Genomic DNA, 13,483 nt, shown 5'->3' on the forward strand with positions numbered 1-13,483 from the left:
AATGTTCCACTATTGAAACTAGTGCCTCACCATTGTAATTGTGTATTCAAATATTTCACCTAATAATTGAAGATCATTGAGCCAACACACTTTCATGCATGTATCATGAATGTTTTAAGACTATTCTTTGGACGTTTACGACATATGTTGGTGTTCTTATGTACTGAAGAAATTGAACTATTTCAGTGGATTTGGTGCTTATATTGTTGATTGTGTGTTCTATTTTCTTTCATGAATCATTGTTATCTTGTGAAATAATTTGTAGGTTAATCAATGAATATTTCCTTTCTCTCGTGTGCCTCTCTTAGGATAGTACTCTTACTTTCGTTCTAGAGATTCACTCTTGTCTCCCTCTCATGAAAGCCTCCTTTTATACATTTCAATTGGTGCTTAACAATGTCAACTTACTTGCTTATTCGAAGCCTATGTGTGTAATCCCTTATGTTATCCATTGAAACCGAGGAAATCCTTAAGTTATGGTGGCCAAGTCGATACTCTAGATGGGGCTCCTACTCCAAATGGCATGAGGAATAATTGGGACTTCACATCATGGAGACCCTTTGTATGTTGGAGGTATCCAACACCCTCAACATTCCAAAGCTAGAGGGAGGGCCAGATGACAAGATGTGCCTATTATCTATTATATTAAATGGCTCATTCCCAAATCATACTCCTGGGCTGTTTTTCCAATAGATCCAATGATAAAGTTTTAATCCTCGAGGAATTACTTCATAACTTGTTGCAATTAAAGTTTGACGGTGAGGGTGAAATATCCATAGCTGAGAACATATCTAATTTTCTCGAGTTTTGTGAATTTTATGAAATCGATTGTAAGGATATTTCTCTTATACTTTTCTTCATCACCCTTGAAGGTTGAGTTAACCAATGGTGTCGTACCCTACCATCTTCTTCCATCCATTCATTTGATCAATTCCTCAAGGAAGCTCATCAACATTTTGGTAGGTTTGATTACAAAGATGCTTTTAAAAGGATTAATCAACTAAGAATGTACACTAATGAATCAATCGAGGATTTTTGTTATAGATTCCTTCACCTATGTTATGAATTCCCTGAAGAAGATGTGGATTGGGATTTCTTCAAGGAAATGTTTCAGTGCTTGGTTCAAATCTCCTTGAAGTAATCTGAATCTGAATTCTTGATCAACAATGATCACCTAGCCTTCATTAATCATGACACATTCCTAGTTTCAAAGGAGGAATCTATCATTATTTTTGTTACTTCTCCCCTTTATAAATTAGATTACTGATCCATTCATTCGAGATCTCATTCGAGAAAACTTTGAATGTAGGGTGAAAAAAAATCCCTTGCATGTTCAAGATGATAGTAACACTCATAACTTCAGTCTTGAATCTGATTTGGATACTTATCATCCTCTATCATCTCTTTCTAATAACCCCTTGTCTCTTGATTTTCTTGACCATCCTCTTTCAAACTCTTCTGATTTTCAATTTTCCAATCCAAGTAGTGATCAAGTGCAAGGTAGTCACATTTCACAGGTATAGGAGTAGGAAGATGAAGATTCTTTCGATCTTTCTTATTTTTTTCAAATTCCTCTATGTGAATATGGTGTTTCTCCATTCTTAGCCAATATTGAACCTAGTAATCTTGGTAGTCAATCAAATTAACTCAATTTGTCTAATCAATCTAACATCTTAGGAAACCATCAGTTTGATGATAATGTCTCTCTTGATGTATATGACGATGAATTCCTAAGCACACCAACTGATATTTTAGTTTCTCAAGAATGTTTTGATTTGAAATATTTATATATTGAATCTAAATCAGTCAAAGAAGTTGTTCTCGTGGAAAGTTCCTATTTTTCTCACTATCCCTTGTGCTCTTCTATTTGCAATGCATTAAATTGTGAAGAAGATATTCCATGCTCTTAAATTTCATCATTTAAGGAGTTGGATTTTAAACTGACACAAGGTGTGTGATCATCCATGATGAGGAAGAAGGTAAGAAACTCATTGAGTATCCATCCCATCCCTTATCATTTCCATTCTTGCATGAATAAAATTCTTATGTTTAGGTTACTCATGAGATTTATCTAGTTGCTCCATCCTTACATGTGCATTTAGAATAACCTTATTACTTGGGTAATCTATTTGTTGAAGTTGACAAATACGATCAAATCAGTGATGTAGATGGCTATTATTCAAGTAGTGGTGGTCTTATTGAAATTACTGGTAATAGTTGTCCACGCGCCATGTATGATCTGATTCAATCTTCATAGCACAATTTGACAATCCTTCAAAGTTATGGGACTTGTTAGGAAGTTGAGGCACTTAAATTTTGTTGATATTTATGTCAGGTTCTCACAATCGTGATAAGAGCGATGAACTAAGTCAAATATGGATCTTCTCACAAAACTCTTTCCTTTGCATGGTTTCACTGAATGAAAAGTCTCTCTTGAAAGATTTGCGGTATCTTAGATATAGTTGTTATAACTTTCAAGACTCAGTTTCTGATCATATTGAGGGTTTTGTTTCAACTATTTCATCTTCATGCAAATCTCTTATATCAAATGCATGTTTGGAGTGTATACCTTTCATTGATGCACAAATTTGTGATGTTGATCATTTTAAAGATTATAATTGGCCGAAGGATTCATACTTGTCAAATTATTTTGTAATTAATCAAATCCTAGTCTTTCTTTTGAATCTTATGATGCTAATAATTTTTATTATAGCACCAAATATCATCTTGAGTATAAGTGGAAGCTTGCGTTATATGGTGAATAAATTTCCTCTTTTTCACCCATTGCATATTGACTGGTTTCATATGTCTGCTATACTAGCATTCATTTTCAATTCTTTCGATGATTGTAATAAGTTATAAGGAAATGGTTTATCACATTCAACACGCGAAGAAGATGATTCTATTGTTAAAAGAATTTGTAAATCCATTCAACCTGATCTATCTTTGTTTTCCACTAACTGGGAATCTTATGCCTTAATCAATCCATCTGATCATATTGTTGGTTATAGTAATTGTCATTCAACTAATAATTTTCCCATCGGTGTATTAGATGATAGTTGTTTTGCATTATTTGATCTTTATGGTTTAGCATCTCACTATTTGGATACTTTTCAAGCAGTTGAGGCTCTTTAGCCTTCGTGATGGTTATGTCAAGCCCTCACTACCTTAACAAGCCTTTTGTACATGATCAGATTAATTTTCCCTTACAAGATTCTCATTCTGATTCCATGCCATTAACTGAAAATTTATTTTTTCAAGGATTTCATGGTTTTCAAGAGTATTATTTTGAATTTTATGATCCAATTTATGATTGGTTGTAAGAATCTTACTTAGCAAGCCCTTATGCCAAAAATAGGATTTGATTTTTCTTGATGTTTTCTAAGGAGTACAATGCATATGCAGGTACATTCACAAGAAGTTTTCAAGGTTTGTTTGATTATGGTTCCAATATAAAAGGTAAGGTGGTAGTTTGGTTAAGGTTAGTTTCTATGGCACATATTTCTTCCAACATGCAAGTGCAAGCAATTGAAGTTCTTATCTTTTCCTTTGCACATGATTTTATATCAGTTTTATTTGCTTGTATATTTGTGATTGTAGGCTGGGAGAATTTACGGTGGTTACACTAGAAATTTCATTACACTTAGCCCTGACCTTTTAGCCAGTTAGGTTAGGAGTAGGTCTAGTTGCATTCTAGTTTCCTTTTCACTTATTATGAACTTGCACTTTATGTAGTCTCTGCATTTGTTTTGTTTTCTTGTTTTTGTTTTTCATGTTTCCTTCCAATTCAATTCTCTGTTTTATTTGTCATTTTGGTCTTCTTTTCTTGTTTTCTCTTGTCTTTAATTTATGTTTTTCTTAATAAGGCCTTGCGTGAAATATGCCCTTTTGGTTCAAAAGACAATGTGGCAAAACTTGAAAAGGGAAATTGTGAAGACACATAATGCTTGGATAATCTATTACCTCTTCTCTGTTTGGGTTTATATATATTTAAAGTAAATGAGATATGAATGGAAAATATGATCTGTTCCAAATGGAAAGCCTTTGGTCAAACTATGAAGCACATATCTTTATTCGGATCTTCATTCTGACTCAACCTTGTATTGAATGGTGTTTTGACCCGTTGATTCAACTGAGTAGAGAAGGGAAAAGAGAAAAAAATTAAATGAGCATATTAACTTCAGTTATCTTTAAAATCCCTTAAAAAAGGAACAACCTCTCCTTCTCTCCATAATTTGAGATCCCTCTTCCTCCCATGTTACAAAAAATTAGTAAATGCTTCAAGCATATATTTAAGAAAATTAAATAAAGGATGAAGAAGATAAAGGCTTCTTACACAGATAAGTAAAGAAAGCAACTTCATCGGGGTATTGGATAACCCTGCTGATAGTGAATCAGTGCTTGTGTTTCTTTGAGCTGTCTTTGCCAGGGTATTGAACATGCTTGTTGGAAGCGGAGAAACACCAGGTAATGTGATTAATTCTAATTATCAAAATCTTGATATACTTACTATCCTTCTCCCCTATCGAAATAATTGAGGTATGACTAGTCTTGTAAATGTGTCTAAATTTGAGAAATCAAAATAAGAGACTAAACCTTTAACCTAGATAAGTGGAAAAACTAGGGAAATGTAAATGGAAAATCAATACTTCCTAAAAGACAGAGACATTGAACTCAAAGGTAAAACCTGAATAGAGAAGTTGGATTTATACTAGTGTGTCACCAAGTGCTGACACTGCGATCAAGACCCTCAAAAATTTTATTACACTTGAATTTTGGAGCTTATCGAGGATCATACGATCTTTCATTCTATGGTCACTTCATGGTCGATTGTTATTTTTCCAAGTGTTTAAGTCTTCTTCCCAGTTTCTATTTTTCAAATTCACTTGCTCATACATGCTCAGTTCTTGATGAATTCATAAGCGCACTTCCTTTAAGCAAGCTTGAACATGCACAATGTAATCCATCAAGACAATGCTTGCACATTGTTCAACCTATGTCAACAGTCAGTGTGCACTCTCTTTTGATAGTCCCTTCTCACTTTCAGTTGCATTTGTCTCATCATTCTAATGAGTTTGCTCAAATATTGCTTTTGCGTACCTTTCCTTTCATAAGTGTTGCTTTCATGTTTTCTATTGTTGGTTTTTCTTTCTTTCACTTTAACAAGTGGAATTTTCATGTAATATTTTCTCTCACATGTGTTGCCTTCAATTTCTTTAGCTTTTGAAAGTGTCATTATCACATTCTTATTGTCACGATTGTTGCTTCTAATCATTTTCACTCCTATTTGTGTCGCTACTTTACACATCAATAAAGGTAGATCTAGTGCACTCTTCTGGATAAGATGGTCCTACATATCATAATAATATGCAGTAGACACATTCCTATAGATTAGAATACTTTCTAGTCATGTTTGACACTTGTGTCTCAATTTGTATTCTAAGTGTCATAATGTGTTCTCTCAACTATCGCACTTAGAGATAAGTGTCACTTTGATGTTTTTCAAGGTGTGATTTCTAATCATCAGTCCTGTGCATTCCTTTGGATTCTATTGATGGCTTTCATGTTTGTGATCCATGTTTGAGTATTTTTCATATGCTTTTCCCTCTCTTACTTTTTTGATCCCACACTTAGCGACCTTGGAGCTCTTCTTGGCCCTCTTGCCTAATGGAAGTTACGATACCTTCAATCCTTCACCAGTGATGAGCTTTGCCTATTCATGAGCCTTATTGATAAAATCCCTCCCTCCTAGACTTGTGTACTAAGCCTTTCCTAATGTCATATCCTATTGTTTCACTTTCAAAACCTTCAAAACATAGTCACCTAACCCTTCCTGCTTGCAATAACTCACCGCACTGAGTTTTGAGCAATCCTACCTTATATGGTGAATGCAACATTTCTAGTGGTTGTCTGCAAAATTAAATTGCACCATACAAGGTCTCTTTCCTCTCACAGTGAAGTAAGCCTCTCTCGAGGAAAAGTGACTTCCATTTTTCTACTTGCCTTAGCCAATTGCACAATCTCTTCTTCTAGTGAGCTATCATAGGCATAGAGTGCATCTCTAGTAAACAGTGAGCCACTATTGAAGAAAACTATGGACAATAGAGGGTATCCCTTTCTAAGCAAACTTCAGGAAAACAAGGACCTTTTGCGTGCAACTCTAGAAAAAAAGGAACTTCTGAGCACACTTATGGAAAACAAGAACCTTTTGAGCACACTTGTGGAAACCAAGTAACTTCTGAGTGCATTTTGGGAAAACAAAGACCCTTTATCCCTCTGAGCGCATTTCAGGAAAAAAAGGACCTTCTAAGCACATTTTGGGAAAAAAAAGGATCCTCTGTCCCTTCCAGAGCACACAACGCACTCTCAAACAACAATCAAACATCCTTGTCCACTATCACTATGCCCTATGCCAAGACTAAGCCTTGGCCTACCTTCTAAGAGCATGGCACACTTTTAGTGAACAGTGGGGTCATGCCTTGCTCACTATTAAGATAAACTGTGCATTCACTATCTCCTACTTACTTGAGCCTAGAAAAATAGTGCATTATTAGTCAGAAAGCTCATCACACTATCTCTTTCACTTTGACACTATGATAGACCCTGATGAGCCCCTTCTATAGCACATGACACAACTTTAGTGAACAATGGTGCATTTCTAAGTCAATGTTGATTTTAAATGTGCCTTCCTTATCAAGCCTTCCTCTTTCAGTCCTCACATTGGCCTATCATAAACAACTTCTTCCATCAGAAAGGTATAGATAGGTTAGATGATTTCAAGTCTGATTTTTCCTTTTCATGAGTGGTTTTCATTGGCAGGTGTATCTTCTCAGCATGACAAGGTGATTCTCAAGGAAGATGCCAAGGAGAAGAAGCAAGAAGCACTTGTAGAGAATAAGCATAAAGAAGAACCATCATGAAGACATGGAGAATATCCTAGAACATGACAGAATGTAGAAATTGAATGATAACTCAGAATCTTGATGCTTATCCAAGACCCTTTGGAGGGTGAAGATGAAGAACAAAGCAGATTCTTCATGAAGATTGAAGAAAAAGTAGCAAGAGAGAAACTTGGCATTACAACATCATCATGAATTTTCATGTCATCAATGCCAAGTCATGGCTTATACAAGTGTCAACATAATGTCCATGTGTCTTGCCACATCATCATGTGGAATTTAATGATGTATTTTCAAGAAATTGACAAATGTAAATGTGTGGAAGTCCAAGAGTCACATGTGGAATATGAAAAGTCACATCGACAATAGAGTTAAATAGAAGTTAAAACATCATTTGGAAGTCTAAGAGTCATGAGGGTATGAAAGGCCATTCCTCTAGTTATAAAATCAACCTCATAAGCAAGGGGCTTTTGGAATCATGGACTTTGGAGATCTAGTCTTGGCTTCTTCCACTTGGCATAGGAGAGAAAAATAATTCCTTAGAGAAGCAAGAAGTGACTTAATGTTCCACTATTGGAACTTTTATAGCACTATTTACCACTTTTGGTAGATCTGATGCTCTGGTTATGGCCTAGGGTAGCCCTTCCTTTCCAGACTTGGTCCAAATTCTAAAAAACAATGTTTTATTTCCCATACGCTACTTTGCCATGTGTTAAAATTGTGTACACACAGGTCAATATATACCCAACCCATGTATATGTGTTAAAACACTTAAAATAATAAATCTCCTTAAATTCGAGTGAAGTTTACGGGTTTTACCTGTTACTCACCTACTACAGCCCGTGGCCCAACTGTTTCCCAATTGAAAAAACTAATTTGGAGAAATATAAATAAACCTCCATGGGAAGGCCTAAAGGAGGAGAAGAGATGAGATATTGATATTATAGTTGATTGATCCTTGATCGAGTTTGAAGCAATCCCTGTGCCTCCTGCACTCCCCAAGCTTTAGGAAACTCTTGTTTCCTCTTTTGAGATATCCTTCATCCCTCTAATGATATCCTTGTGTATATTGATGGAGGACGATTGCTGAGGCTGGGACAGGACGGATCCCGAGGATGATTCTGCTTGGAGATAGAGGAAGACTCAGGTTGTAGTTTTCCACTTTTTATCTAGCTTACATCAATAAAGAAATATTGTTTTGTTCCTGATATTTATCGTGTTTATGCATTGATCCATGTTGTGATTTGTTTATAAATCTTATATTAATGCATAATTGTTCATTGACTTATATGATCTAACGTATATATCATGGACATGCTTTCCATTACTATTGTTGTATATGCTTTGCTTGGATAATTTACAGGTTTCAAAGGTATCAAAAGAAGCAGAGGGTTTGAACCCTGTGGGATCTACCCAAACGTAGGACCTCCGGGTAAGAACACTTCTTCCCAGTTCAGTAGTTAAAGCATTTAAATTGTTTGTTTGCACATTTCTTGTTGTTGTATGCCTCCACTTTGTTGGGGTTTTCAACCCAAGGCCCTAGGGTGTTCTCACCCGCAATAAGAACTAGTTCCTCACCATTGTAACTATGTACTCAGATATTTCACCTAATAATTGAAGCTCATTGAGTCATCACACTTTCATGCATGTATTGTGAATGTTTTAAGACTATTATTTTGATGTTTGTGGTACATATTGGCATTATTATGTACTGAAGAAATTAAACTATTTTGGTGGACTTAGTGCTTATATTTTTGAATGTGCATTGTATTTGTTTTCATGAATCATTGTTATATTGTGATCTAATTTGCAGGTTAGTAAAAAAATATTTCCTTGCTCACGTGTGCATCTCTTAGGATAGTACTATTAATTTATTTCTAGAGATTCACGATTGTCTCCCTCTCGTGAAAGCCTCCTTTTATACATTGCAATTGGTGCTTCATAATGTCAAATTTCTTGTTCAAAGGTTATATGTGTAATAACTATGTTATCCATTGAAACAAAGGCAAACCTTAAGTTATGGTGGTCAGGTCAATACTCCAAATGGGACTCCTAATCCAAATGGTGTGAGTTCTAATTGGGACTTCACATCAGGGATACCTCTTGTATGTTGGCAGTGTCCAACACTATCAACATATTCTTCATCTACTTCTCAATGTAAATGGCCTCCCGTAACTTCCTATGAAAAAATTAATTAATCCCGGTGATGACCCAGGAATCCTCAATGTAGACATGGTGCTTAGTTTTCTCATCATGATTAGCTATAACTGAGGAGTGGGAATGCTTGTGTTTAATTTATGTTGCATGGTATTTAATTCTCTGATTAATGGAGCAACCAATTTCCCCAATGTAGGAAATCCCACAAGAGCAAGGGATTGAATAAACACCTTTCATGTCTTTAGGGTTAACCGGGTCCTTAATAGATCTAAGAGAGATTCCAATAGTATTAAGGGGCTTGAAGGAGAAAATACTTTATTCCTTTAAGAATATGAGCCATGTTATCAGTGGTCCCACAGATCAAAGGAAGTTGAACATTGGAAACTGGATCATCAAGAGATTTTTTAAAACTAAGTCCCTTACTAGATCTTTGAAAAGCTCTAAGACCTTGATATTTCTATAGCCATCCTTCTCAAAAAATTTGAAAATATGGTATTTCTCATTCCCTAGGTGATCAAGATCAGAAATTCTTAGAGCACAAGTAGCTAGTGTGTTAAAAACTCCAAATTTCTACACCGAAAAATGGTGAGAATTGGCATGAAGATATTTTCCAAGTGAGTTTTTTTACGAAAAACTCAATTTGATAAGGAACCATCTTCCAATATAGAGAGGAGAACATGAAGGAAAGGAAGGTTACCATCCACCTCAACCTCGGTTGTGAATTTTACGGAGTCAGATTGAGAATTAAGATCATGAAGGAACAAATCTAAATTCTCATGACCATGGGGTTAGACAACACAAGTATCGTCAACAAATATTTCCAAATCGTAGGATGGAATTGAGAAGATGCCAAAGATTTGGTCTAAAAATATTCCATGAATAAGTTTACAATGATAGGGGAGAGTAGGGAACCCATAGCTACACCACAAGTTTTCTCATAGAATTCACCTTGTAAGCTAAAAAAGGTATAGGTTAGGTGCAGGCCAACTAATTTGGCAGTGTCATCAATGATAATTCGATTTATGACATTACTGGATGTTATAGCATCATTCAACACTCCTGTAATGTTATAGCACCATTTACCATTCTTGGTAGATCTGATGCTCTGGTTATGGCCTAGGGCAACCCTTCCTTTCCAGGCTTGGTCCAAATTCCAAAAAATAGTGTTTTATTTCCCATATGCTACTTTTCCTTGTGTTAAAAGAGTGTACACGCAGGTCAGTATATATCCAACCCACGTATATATGTTAAAACACTTAAAAATAATAAATCTCCTTAAATTCAGGTGGAGTTTGCGGGTTTTACCTGTTACTCACCTACTGGAGCCCGTGGACCAACTGTTTCCCAACTGAAAAAACTAATTTTGAGAAGTATAAATAAACCTCCATGGGAAGGCCTAAAGGAGGAGAAGAGATGAGATATTGATATTATAGTTGATTGATCCCTGATCGAGTCTGAAGAAATCCTTGTGCCTCCTGCACTCCCCAAGCTTTAGGAAACTCTTGTTTCCTCTTTTGAGATATCCTTCATCCCTCTTATGATATCCTTGTGTATATTGATGGAGGAAGATTGCTGAGGCCGAGACAGGACAGATCCGGAGGACAGTTCTGCTTGGAGCTAGAGGAAGACTCAGGTTGTAGTTTTCCACTTTTTATTTAGCTTACATCAATAAATAAATGTTGTTATGTTCCTGATATTTATCGTGTTTATGCATTGATCCATGTTGTGATTTGTTTATAAATCTTATATTAATGCGTAATTTTTCATTTTCTTATATGATCTAACATATATATCATGGACATGCTTTTCGTTACTGTTGTTGTATATGATTTGCTTGGATAATTTACAGGTTTCAAAGGCATCGGAAGAAGTAGAGGGTTTGAGCCCTGCGGGATCTACCCAAACATAGTACCTTCGGGTAAGGACACTTCTTACCAGTTCAGTAGTTAAAGCATTTAAATTGTTTGTCTACACATTTATTGCTATTGTATGCCTCCGCTCTATTGGGGTTTTCAACCCAAGGCCATAGGGTCTTCTCACCCGCCAAAAAATTGGCTACTCCGTTGGGGAAAACATTCTTGTTTTTCCTAGTTTGGGTTGTTCGTTCTTGATCAGGGTTTGTTTACTTGATTTCTTGTTTTTTACAGTGTCTTTGACTTATTAGCTTCCCAGGTATCAACTTTGATCTTCTGGATCAGGCCTTGATTTTTTGTTTTTCTTGATTGAGTCTTTTATACGCATTTTTCTTGGAGTATAGTCACGTATACACGCTAGTTTCCTTAAGCAGACTCGCGTATATGCGAGTTTCCTGTGTTTGAAATGTGTGTGCACACCTCTATGTCTTTACATAGTTGTGTATACATAATTTTGGATTGTTTTTTCAAAATATTTTTCTCAGTTAGGTTTGTTGCCTGGTGACTTCTGCTATTTTCTAGCCATCAACTGTCTATAGAGCTCAGTTCTCTTGCAAGTTTTTGATTTCGAATCTCCTTCTTAATGAAAAGCCTAGTTGGTCTAGGATTTCATTTTGAGTAGGGTTTTTTTTTGGGTCTTAGGTTCAAGCCTTTTATCTGAAGTTCTTGGACGTTCTAGTTTTCTAGAACAAGAAATTGGTTTTGATTTTGTTTATAACCCGGGTTTCAAATTGCTTTGCTTGGCTTTCCCTTTTGGTTGACCTTATGGTTTTTCATGCCTTTTTGAGTGTCTCTTTGGAAATCTAGAGAGATTTCTTTCTGAAATTTTTTCGGTTTGTTGAAGTCTTTTGCTACTATTCAGATCAATTTGTACGAGTTTGTATTCCTTCTTGTTTCAAGTTTCATTTATTAATGAGTTTTATAACTTGCCAAGTTTAAGGAATCTTTGTGCTTATTTCTTGATATTTGAAATTAGTAGTCTTTTTGTGGCCTCAAAAATTTCTTTAGTTTCTTTAAAAGAAAAAGACAAAAACATAGCTTTTGCCTTTCTTTTTCTTTCCAAGATTTTTGTTTTTGGGTTTCATTTGTTTTGAGCAATTGTGATCTTTTTCAATTTGTTTTGCCCGGTTTAGAGGGAAACTTGTTTTTCAATTTGTGCCCTATTCATTGTCAAGTTGGCTTATTGATTTTATAAAGAATAACATTTTCTTTTAGTATGAGTATTCATAGGATCTTGCTTCGTCATTTGCATTAGGTTAGTTTGCATCATAAGCATTCTTAGTCCTTTTATATTTTGAGCGTGTGTGGAATCTTTAAGAAAAGAAAGAAAAAGAGAATATTTTGCTTATATAAGTTTTTCGTAAAACCAAGTAGAAATCCCTCTTCATCGAAACAAAATAATTGCATCCATATAGTTAAGTTTCTATTGGTTTCTTTTGCATCGAAAACATCATCAATTTCACTCTCGTTATACCCTTGACTTAAAGAACAACCCTCTAAAATCAAGCGATTTAATAAAAATAACTAGAACTTTTTAATTTGTCATTAACAAACACCAACAAGTTTAAGTTCTTTAGGGCCTTGGAATAGGTGAGTGGAGAGTTAACTCTTCAAGGCTGCTCAAATTATCAAACATAGAAGTTGAATAACGAGCGAAATCCAGTGTCGTTAGAAAGATTGGGAAAGCTCCATGACTGGGAGTTAAGCACGAGGGAGAGTGAAGACAAGGAAGAGAGATACTCCCTCTCCTACTTGTTGGATCCCACCTCACGACTATTCCACTCGAACTTTTATACGAACTGGTGCCTGTAGTTTCCTTTCCTAGGGATCACATAGGTGGTTGCAGAGGGGAATCCCGTGGCACTTGAGGTAGACATTGCATCACATTCATCAGTACTTCTGGAGGGTACCCTTATTAAGCTTGGGTGTTTGCACCGACAAAGGTTGTTGTCTAGAGGTCAGCGTAACTGTTTCTATTACCTTCACTAGTAGGTCTAAGCCATCATTACCCCAGACTATTTTTGGAAGGTCCTTGTTTTTCACTTTCTTATATTTTGGTGTCCAATCCTCATCACCTGGAGTGGAAATACTCGGAAGTAATTTGATTGATTGTATCTTTAGGGATTTTATAGAGAGTTCTCTTTGCTCCTAGTTGGCCTAGCTTTACAAATTATTTAAGTCTTTAATTAGATTTCTTAAAAATAATAAAAAGTGGTTGATCAACTAGTTCGTCGGTCTAGGAGGATTTGTAGGCTTTCACCTATGAGTGTTAAGCCTTCTCCTCGAAGGCATAGGAGAAATTCTGCCAGTGATTTTCAATCAGTGGTAGAAGACGCATCGAAGATTGATCCTCCATTTGGTTATTAATTCACAAGATAGACCTGGTACAAGTAGAGAGTTGGAGAGGAACACTCCAGTTCTTTCGAGAGTCCTCTTCCAGTTGGAAGATGTTATTAAGGTCGAAGAGCTTCCTGAGTATCTTTTGACTCCTAATTCTCCTCTTCCTCCCAATCA

General features: G+C 35.7%; 1 pseudogene; it reads right to left on the reverse strand.

The window, feature by feature from the left end:
- The window catches only part of LOC149220570 (auxin response factor 16-like), a 106,356-nt pseudogene that overhangs the window by 51,892 nt on the left and 40,981 nt on the right, over window positions 1-13,483 (reverse strand).

The sequence above is a fragment of the Pinus tabuliformis genome, chromosome Q (genome assembly GCF_031772625.1).
Source record: "Pinus tabuliformis cultivar Carrire ecotype Pingquan chromosome Q, CPIR1, whole genome shotgun sequence".
Classification (NCBI taxonomy): domain Eukaryota; kingdom Viridiplantae; phylum Streptophyta; class Pinopsida; order Pinales; family Pinaceae; genus Pinus; species Pinus tabuliformis.